The following is a 10,372-nucleotide window of genomic DNA, read 5'->3' on the forward strand; positions in this document are numbered from 1 at the left end:
AAAGGGGAGCTGCAGCATTATGTGTTTGTGTGTCTGTGTATATATATAGGCCTATATATATATGCTTTCATTTGCTAAAAAAAACCAACAGCGATGCGTGGCTCTGATGTTGCAGAGGAGGGGAGTGTCTGTTATGTGGTAAAGGGCAAATCAACTGATTGTTAATCAACGCAGAATGTTCTAATCACTTGGACAGAAACGCTAATCACACTCTCCTCCCTGACTGATCCTTTTTTCACTGCAGCGAGAGGACTGTAGGAACACAGTGGAGTAGGCAGCTTTAAGAGGAACTGATGAAAACCAGATGAAATGTTTCCTTCACTCTCCGTCCCCTCTAAACTAACAGAGTGAGAGTGTTTGAGGTGGACCTTTTTTGTTTTGTTTTTTTCTCGACAGGGAAGTGGATAAGGTGCATTTTGTAATTGACAGGGAGACGTATTCAGAGACTGTACCATGCAAAAAAGACACACAAATACACTCACGGACACACAAATGTCTCTAGCAGGTCAAGGCACAGCTGTTTTATGGTCTGTAGCCCAATTTAGCTCTGAAAATACTTATACCATACGGTATTTAACTGATTCTGGGTCTTTTTGTACAGAATGTGTTAATTTCAAGAGCAAGACACAGAAGAATCAGTATTCAGTGTGTCTGTCACTACCACCATCAGTTTTCATCCAAATGGTGAGGATCTAAGGCTGGGTGACACATCTTAATGATTGACATAATGAATGGAGGATAAGCCCCTGTGAATTCCAGCCTTGGTCTGACAGAGGTGATCAATAACTCCATATCGCACCATCTCGTTAGGCTCTGCCTGGACTGCCAGAGAGAAGGCAGCTCCTCGTAGCATCTGATGCGGGGAGCATTATTGGCCAAGACATTATTCATACAATTGTTTTTTCCTCGTCAACAACCTTCGTGAAGAAGGGTCTTATCTGACTTTTGAAGGAAACCAAAATGAAACAAGTGAACCGTAATAACCGAGAAAAGCTGTCGAAAGAGCGATCAAAGCGGGAGTGTCGACTTTGACTGCAATGTGACAGCTGTGCTGCGGTGCAGATGCACGGAAAAGTAGGAAGTCAGAGTCCTATGTAGTGTAAAAATATTGACATGTTTCAGATTCTATTTCTATATCTTACCGCTCATCTTAGCTACTTTTGTTCTTCATGAGGTACTGAGGCCAGATTTCTGCATTTTTAGTACAGAAAAAAAAAAAACTATTTGGCAGCGTTACCTCTCGTGTCCCTCCATCACACAACTAATGTGGCGAAGCACTGAATCAGCAAACAGCAGAAATCCAAGAAGGCTCGGTCGCTATGTTGAATCTTTTTTGATGCCTGTCTGATTTATGGTAATAAGGCTTTAGAAGAGCCTCCTGAATGCACTACGCTTCTCTCTTTTTGGGGTTTTTGGATGAGAAGTGCGTTTTCAGCAGGAACACAATGACAGCCCCGGCAAACCAAGCCATATGCCACAGAGTAAATGAGATTACATCTCATTATAAACGGATTCATCTGCTTTGAATACACTCCAGCTCTTCCAATCTTGGGACCTTCCATTACCAAATTACTGAGGACCCTTTGGTGGACAGTACCACCAATAGACATTACAAATTTAAAAATACAAAAAAAAATACAAATTTCTGATTCATATGTTGCCTTTCTGTTCATTTTCTTCATCTGCTCTTTTAAAATAGGGTGTAGTAAGCCCTTCCTCCTTTTCACTGTATCTGGAGTTAATATGAATATAAATTTCATTCTTCAAATTGGATGGTTAATAAGTTTATAGAAAGTTTTGAATTATACAATGGATGTAATCAATTATACAACAGATGTTAGATTAGCTAAGGCTGCCTGTCAGTCAGTAAGAACAAATGAATGAACTGAATCTGTAATAAGGTCATAGCTAATTGCTCACATGCTGATAAATAATAAAAACAGTCATTTTGTATGAAGTAGCAGGGATTAACAGATGCCATAGAGGGATAGAAATACCATCTGTGTGGGACAGTCGGTAAAATGTGGATTTTGTTTTTTAAATGTAATTCAAGTAAAATGTTATTATCTCCAGTTTATTCAAGTAAAATGATTTGGAACTGCAATTTCTCAATCTCTCTGTTTAGTAAATCAAGGCCATATTTATAAGCATTATGGAAGACTCCATCTTCTTTGTTTAACCTTAAAGCCAGCCACCTCGCAAGACATCTTTGAATGAGCTTTTCTCCGGTGTTAAACTGTGAGCAAGGCCTTTTTTTCTCAAGAGAATAATTGAGGAGAGGACAAAACTGCTGATAGAAATAACTACTTAACATTGAAGCAGATCAACAAAAAGGTTGGGTTCAGTGCCCCTACTGATAAGAGAACATGACACAAGAGGGTGATGAGGTTGAAATAAGAAAAGAAAAGAAGTTTACAAAGAGGAGTAGAAGGTGTCTCCGTAAGGACAAGTTCACTTTTTTCAACTTAATCTTTGTGCAAAACTTACCGCGCTGTTTTCATTGAAGAATTGCTCATCCTTTTCTATACAGTACAAGCCACAAAAAGTAACTACAAAAAAATGTAAGACGAGTTGCTTTCATAGTTCTCTAAAGCCTCATATTGGCCTTGCTGAATGGAGTTATGGACGGATCAAGGGCTGTGAGTTTTGTTTCCCATCTTTCACTGAAAATGAAAGGGAAGCAAACTTAAAAGTGATTTGATTTTCATATGGACATGTGAGTATTTTAGGACAGACATTAAAGCAGAAGTAAGTGATATATTTGTGTTAATATAAGTCTTAAATAGTTATATCTTCCGACAGCAATCACTTACATAGAGTGTTTGGACCGAAACACGGGTCTGTCAGTCACTCTGCTCTGCTCTGAGCCGAGGAGAAAACATTTATCGTATCCTACAGTTTTTATCCAATGAGGAGAGAGAACGGCATGCAGGGCTGTGTGTGCAGCCAAGGGACGCCGTGAATGTGGCGACGTAGGGACAAGGACTGTTATGGTGCGTTCAAGGAAACTCGTATTTTTCCGACCGTGAAGTCGTACCAGTTCGATCTGGTACGAGTTCACGGGTCGGAAGTTACGAGTGGCCGTTATAGTGACTTTCACAGGTAAAACAGGTCGGAAAAACACGAGTGGGTTGCCTGGAACGCTACAAAGTCGTAAGTTGTGACTTGAAGCTGTAATTTACGATTTCAAAAGCCTGCCTGGAACGCAGCATTAGCGAAAACGACCGGACCACTTACTTCTGCTTTAAAGCAGAAGTAAGCGGAATGTTAGTGTTAATATAAGTCTTAAATACTTATATCTTTCGACGGCAATCACTTACATAGAGTGTTTGGTCTGAAACATGGGTCTGTCAGTCACTCTGCTCTGCTGTAAGCCGAGGAGAAAACTTTCCTTGTATCCTACAACCTTTATCCAATGAGGAGAGAGAACGGCATAAAGGGGCGGTCCTCTCTGTGTGTGCAGCCAAGGGATGCGCGTGAATGTGGTGACGTAGAGACTGCTAACTCCATCGGCTGACAAGAAGTTAGCCAAAACTACCGGATCACTTACTTCTGCTTCAAGCAAATAATAAAAGTCCAGTGAATTAAAGCAGAAGTAAGCGGAATATTTGCGTTAATATAAGTCTTAAATAGTTATATCTTCCGACGGCAATCACTTACATAGAGTGTTTGGTCCGAAACACGGGTCTGTCAGTCACTCTGCTCTGCTGTAAGCCGAGGAGAAAACGTCTTGTATACTTCCTTGTATCCTACAAGCTTTATCCAATGAGGAGAGAGAACGGCATGAAGGGCTGTGTGTGCAGCCAAGGGATGCACGTGAATGTGGTGACGTAGGGACGAGGACCAATAGATCCATGATGAGGGCGGGGGTTGCTACAGTAACTAACGAAGTTAGCCAAAACGACCGGGTCGCTTACTTCTGCTTTAAAGTAAGCAGATGCTTCATCTGGGGACACCTGTCAGCCATGTGGTCTATTGAAAAACCCTTTTGAAAAAAAAAAAAAAAAAAAAGACAGAAAGTTTCAGTTCATCTAATTAATTGATTGATTAATATTGCTGCCAGTCATGGTTATTCTCTTTGCCACTGTGACTGATTCTGACATAACATCTATGGCTGTTTTCCTGGCCTGTTTCCCTACCAAGATTGATGCATTCTGTTCTCACAGCATCTCTTTATTGCCAATAATGAAAATGAACCAGATGAGAGCAGGAGGGCTGAGCACGTGCACTGGCAGGGCCAGGGGTAGTTTACTCAGTTCTCTTAATTAGACCCCTCCAAATCCCCAACGTTCCCACTGGCAAAGTTTGACACAACCTGCTCTAATTGCTATCATGCACAGATGTGATAAAGTATATTTGCTGTAGGATAAGGGGATTAGGATGCACGCCATGTGCAGATCTGGACCTCGGGGATACAGTGGGAATGGCAGGAAATGTTTATTTGTATGAGGAAGTTTCTACAGTGAATGAGGTATATGTGTTAAGTTAAGTAATGCAGCATCAATACAATATTGAACCAGGTGTCTCTGATGAGATTGCCGCAATGTTCCTATCGCCTTGAACACTGAATTCATGTGCAGAGCTCATGTATAACAGATTAGTAAAAACTAATTTGAAACATACTGTGGCTTGCCACTCCCCAGTGTCCCCCATGCCCTCGAATGATGGATCTAGCTGCTGATTAATCACAGCCATGGGTCTGAGAGTTTAAATTCATCTATTAACACCATATTTAAGGTCATTGTCAACTTTCTATAAGTGGAGCAATACACGACTTTCCATGGGCTTTTTCACATTATTATGTCCAGTGCAGGCACCCATATTAAAACTGCGCTGCTGATGTTCTTTTCCCCTCAGGCTTGAACTTAACTACGGCATCTGCAAATAGAACTATTCCCCACTGAACCACTCCATCTATCGAATCTATCTGTCTGTCTGTCTGTCTGTCCGTCCGTCTGTCTGTCTCTCTGTCTGAATGCACCAAGTAAGGTTTTTAGCAAGGTACAGTATGTTCACATCTTCAGAAAGAGCACACTGGAATTTGATTGATGGAAGTTGACATTGAAATTGCCCTCTCCATTAAAGTGTAAAAATGACTCAGAGTTGCGTATACTACAATAGGACCATTTACCCTGCCCAGTATTCCCATTTGAATTCCTCAAATTAACTGTAATGTATTCATTAGTCCACAGATCACTCATGGCAGGGTTATGTTCTGCTATATTAGCTATGTATAGAAAATAATGAGTAATGTATTGAGAGCACTGAATTAAAAAAAGGACTGTACTGTATACTGCACACAAAAACCCACATTAGCACAAAAACAGGCACATGGCCGCACACATTTGAATAATTCATTTATTTGCACTCTATATAACACATATATTCACACAAATGTGCAGAAGTGCCCACATAACACAAATGTATTTATGTATAGCGCTCATATGTTACATATACACAGAATAAGAGAAGCCCGCTGCCCTCCGTACAGACCAGTGTTGCTGTGGATACTGCATAGGCATTGGCTCCTTCCCCATCTCCCCACCTAGAAGTGGCGGTGTGATCAGCACCAAGTCTCTTGCCATCACCTCAGTCCATTACTCTGTCTGTTGCTATCCTTAACAGGCTTCGGTATCTGTCCTCTACTACAAAAGGACAGCCAGCTCTCCCTGAGTTACATTTGATCTTGTCAAAGTCACTCCTCGCATTGCCAAACCCGATGAGTGGCCTCAACCCAAGAGGCAGGAGCCTGTCTCACACAGGAGTGTACGTTGTGTGTGTGTGTGTGTGTGTGTCTTACATGGCTGTGTTGTGCCTAGCTTCGTCCCAGTGGGCCGTGTTCTTGTGCCCACATGTGGTGTGACAGAGGTCACGGAAGCAACTCTTTTTTGTTTCTTTCGTTTCTTTGTTGTGTCTTACAAACTCCCTGCTCAGTGCCCAGTGGACTGTCTGGAGATGGAAGTGAGAAGAAATGAAAACTTGCATGAGTCCACCCTTGATAATAGCATTTTTTGAAAAAAATAAACAAATAAATAAATAAAAGGTATAAAATATACAGTGAAACCCCCCAAGTGCAGTATTCATAGTGAAAATATGTGGGGGAAAAAATAACTTTTTATCTGTCCATCATCATCCACTTGTCAAAACTGAACTTGCCTTCCCCTGTTTTGAAGAGATAAAGAACATGGGGTGCTCAAAGTGTGAAAGACAGCTCGAGTATGTCTGACTACTGAATAATGCACTGTAAGCTATAGCTTTGAAAAATATTGACTGCTGAGCTGTGTTATTACTGTAAACATACCTGTACCTTATCAACATTCTCACATACCACTCTGCTTTGCATCATGCCGGCAGAAAATAGTTTTATTCATGTTTTCATTGATGACTTTGTTAATAAAAGTCCAGGAGGCAACAATTGCTCTACCAGACAGACCTGCCCTGAGTGCTGTGCACCCTTATTAACCTTCAATGATTACTTCTCATCATCACCATTAGGATGCTGTGGAGTTGCAGGTATTTAAGCAATCATCAAGAAAATTCCCAACTCCTAATACCAATGAAACACAGGACACCGTGCCTCAAAAAGAGATTGGTTTAATTAAGCAAAAATAGTGTTGTTTTGATGCACAACCTTAATGACTATTTGGATTAACAAAAACTGCTGAATGAAGAATCAAAGAGCTATATCCTGCTTTTCTTGCTCTCTCTCTCTCTCTCTGAGATGGATTTTCCTTGACCAAACATCTGCAAAGTGATTCCTGTGATCCTTGATATTTACTATGTTTGATTGCCTATGTTGGGTAATTGGATGCACAGGAGCCACTGGAATGAGAACTGAACGCTCTATTAATCTCACTTAGAGGCATTAGAGATGAGTCACACAGTCTGGAAAGGAGAAGAGTGGAGAAATGTAATGCTCTTTTCACCTTGGACCCACCAGAAGTTTTGTTTTGCAAAAAGCAATAAATCTTTTTCCCTGTGTGTATGCACAAGAGTATGTTTGGGCTGAATGTTGCAGTGTTGTGAATCATTTCAAGAATAATCTAAATTCAAACAAAGATACGTTTGAGGTAGTGGCCCTTAGGCATAGTTTGTCTATTTGTCCGTCTGATAAGTTTTCAACTGTACAAGCAAGAATTGGTCATTTTGGAAAAAACACATTTATGGAATCTGCATCAACAGTGTTAATTTAGGTTAAAGTGTGTACCATTGAGTCCTTAGCAGGAGGTCATTGGTTTCAATTCCTTCCTGGGCCGAACCATTTACTGCATGTCAATACCTTATTCTCCCTGCCCACATTTCCTGTCTCTTTCCACAGCCACTGTCATTGAAGGCAGCATCACTAATTATGTTTTCTTTTTTGAAACAAACCCTGATCCCTGTTTCAGTTAAGGAAAAAGAAAGAAAAAATTAAAACTGAGAATAAACACTTTTTGAGTGATTTTTGTGCAGTTTTGTAGAGAACTGTAGTCACTCTTTTCCTCACCAAATCTATGCAATTTGCTTAAATGAATGAGAAATTTTAATCTGTTGTGAAAGACAAACTAATTGGCCAGAGATTTAAGCTCAATGTTTTGAAAAAAGCTTTTCTCATTTAAGAATTGAGCCAAAGTAGATGCAGAAAAACTATGGTATGGTCTAATGTACTGTGAAGACAAACACGTGTTTATGTTTTGTTTTGAAAACTGCCACAGGTGTTTTCCTTGTTACAGAATTTTTCTTTCTTTTGATTTTTCACAAGGTGGCAATTTTGTGGCCATCATAATCATAATGTAATTTGAGAGTATCATCATGAAAAGAAACGATAAGAAAACAGTTTTTTGATGTTGATGGCACTGGCCCAATCAACTGGCACGAAGACTAGGCGTTGCAACATAAAAATGATTTAGTTAACTTTCTACCTTTTTAAAACATGCACAAGGATTTTGAGGTACAGTGAATTGTTGTGGTAATTGCACTTACAGTTAAAGAATGAATGTTTTGGGAAAACTGCAGCAGCTGTTTACTTACTAGAAGAAACGTTGCCTTTTCAGCACTGACTTCCTTCCTTTACTCGAGTCAGTATCTGTGGAAAACAGTGTCAATGTTAACTCTTATCTCTATCTAGTCTTTTATTCTCTGAAGTTAGCATGCCAACCAGCTTGACACAGCCCATCTCGTCACTCTTTTGGACAGCAACTCAGTGTGGCCTCTAATCTGTGCTGACAACGTAGCATTGCTCAGATGGCAAACTATACACTTTGGTGCACTAAAAAAAATGAGGGGCAAATGCAGGTGGCATGGCACCATGTGCCAGATGTTTTCCTCTGTTTTGGATAACTTGAATTGGACTTTTGTGTAGTGTGGAAATGTCTGACAGTTGCACAATACCATATTGAAGGAAATAGAGAAATCTCCAGGTACGATAGGTTACTCTGTCACACTGCTGAGTATTGGAGAAGTGGAAATGTTCCGGCCATCGGTGGTGCTGCATGAAAGGGCAGGGGAGAAGTAAAGCCCTTATGATTCATCATCTAGATACTATGAATGTCTGTACCAAATTACCTTGCAATTCATCCAACAGCTGCTAGACAGTGAACCACAGTATTAGACCAGCACTGCCACTCTTGGAGCTGCACAGCTGGCATGACTTCAAAAAAAATAAAACACAGTTAGTGGTCACTTCACAGGTCTACCTGTTGTTGTACCATTACATATTTATATGGACGTAGTAACTCAGAGCGCCTGTATTGTGCCAGTACCACTTGAAGGTGTTAACCTTATACAGCTCGTTTTAAATTATATATCTGCAATTTGCCACGTTGGACCCATCACAGTATTTGTACTGTATGAATGATCTGTGAAAGAGGTGTTTAGATTGAAGCCAGAAAAAAAAACATCTTTGAATTTCATTCCTCTCCTTGTAGAGTAAAGTATGCTGTCGTATGGATGTGTGTGTGTTTGTGTGTTGCTCTGAAAAGGTTAACTCAGTGTGTGTCCCTCTGGCTCTTTGTTCAACACTGACTGTGAGTGATTAAGGGAAAAAGTGTGTCTGTTCAATGTAAATGTGGTGGTAGGGCTCTGACTGGTAAATTTCTACTCGGTCTCCGTGAGTCAATTTCTCCGTGGAAGACACAGATAATAGAAACTCCTAGAAAATATAGAAGGGAAATACCTTCTCTGTAATTTATGGAACTTATGCAAATAAGTGTTTGTAGTTTCCGTAACTGCTGATTCGTTATGTTTCATTACTGTAATATTATTCTGCTTAGGAGACTCCTATCTGTTACTCAACCGTGGATTTTTCTCACCTCGTGGCAATTCAGCGTTATGGCTCATTAGAAGTTACACAATACAGATAAAGTTGCTTATCAAAGGAGAGTCTTCTGCACCTTTTACTCCTCAGGGGGAGGGGGATCTGGTTCACTGGCACAAGGATTTCTACAATAAGTACTCCACAGATGTGTGCAGGTAAACTAAATGCAGTCAGGAATTAGACGGTATCAGACGTTCCTTTCCCAAAAAAAAAAAAGATGGATTGTGAACGGTGAACAGAGTGCAGGTGGTATTTCTGGTTATTTTTTAGTAGTGATCAAGTGCACCAGCTGCACTAATTCAAACTGTTTGTAAAAGTCGAACCAATGTTCTTGAAATTGGTTTGACACCTGATGACAACACCCCTCTGTGTGTCTTCCTTCAACATCATACCGGTCAGGCTAAGTGGCCAGGAACTCGGCTCATATAAAAAGAACATCTCCCAGCTCCACCTGCATGTAAATTAATACATTTAATGGAGCCTGATGAGGTTTTTGTGCAAAGGGAGATTTTAGCTTGTGTGTTTGGCCCATCGCCACTGCGGCCCTTGATCTGCATAAAAGATTGGAGAAATGATAGATGGATTAATACATTTCCTGTTTTTCTTAAGAATCATATCTTGCTTCAGCCAGAAGAGATGTGGAACCACTTCAGATCCTTTGTGATGATCTTGTGTTCTCACAGAGGTATAACTTCACATGTATGGTGTATTTTAAATCATGTTTTGATTTCATTATACGCACTCATCACACTCCAGTAGGATGGCACTTAATGCTATGTGAGCAACACTTCAAAATCAATTAAAGATGCTCTTCTTTTTGCAATGTCTGCAGTTGTGGTCTATGAAGTTTAAGACAATGCATAAATTAAAAAAAAGAAATCACCTTTTTCTCTTCAAGCACTGACAGAGGAGGAAAAATGAAGTTACTACCCACTCTTCCGCTCTGTTTATCTACAAGAGATTATACCATAATTAATTTTCCTATATAGGAGGTACACAATGCTGTCTCTTTTTTAGGTTATTAAAGTGGCCGCTCTCAAATGAGCTTCATCAACATACTGTAAGTGGCAGACAAAG

Source organism: Trachurus trachurus, assembly GCF_905171665.1.
Source record: "Trachurus trachurus genome assembly, chromosome: 7".
Classification (NCBI taxonomy): domain Eukaryota; kingdom Metazoa; phylum Chordata; class Actinopteri; order Carangiformes; family Carangidae; genus Trachurus; species Trachurus trachurus.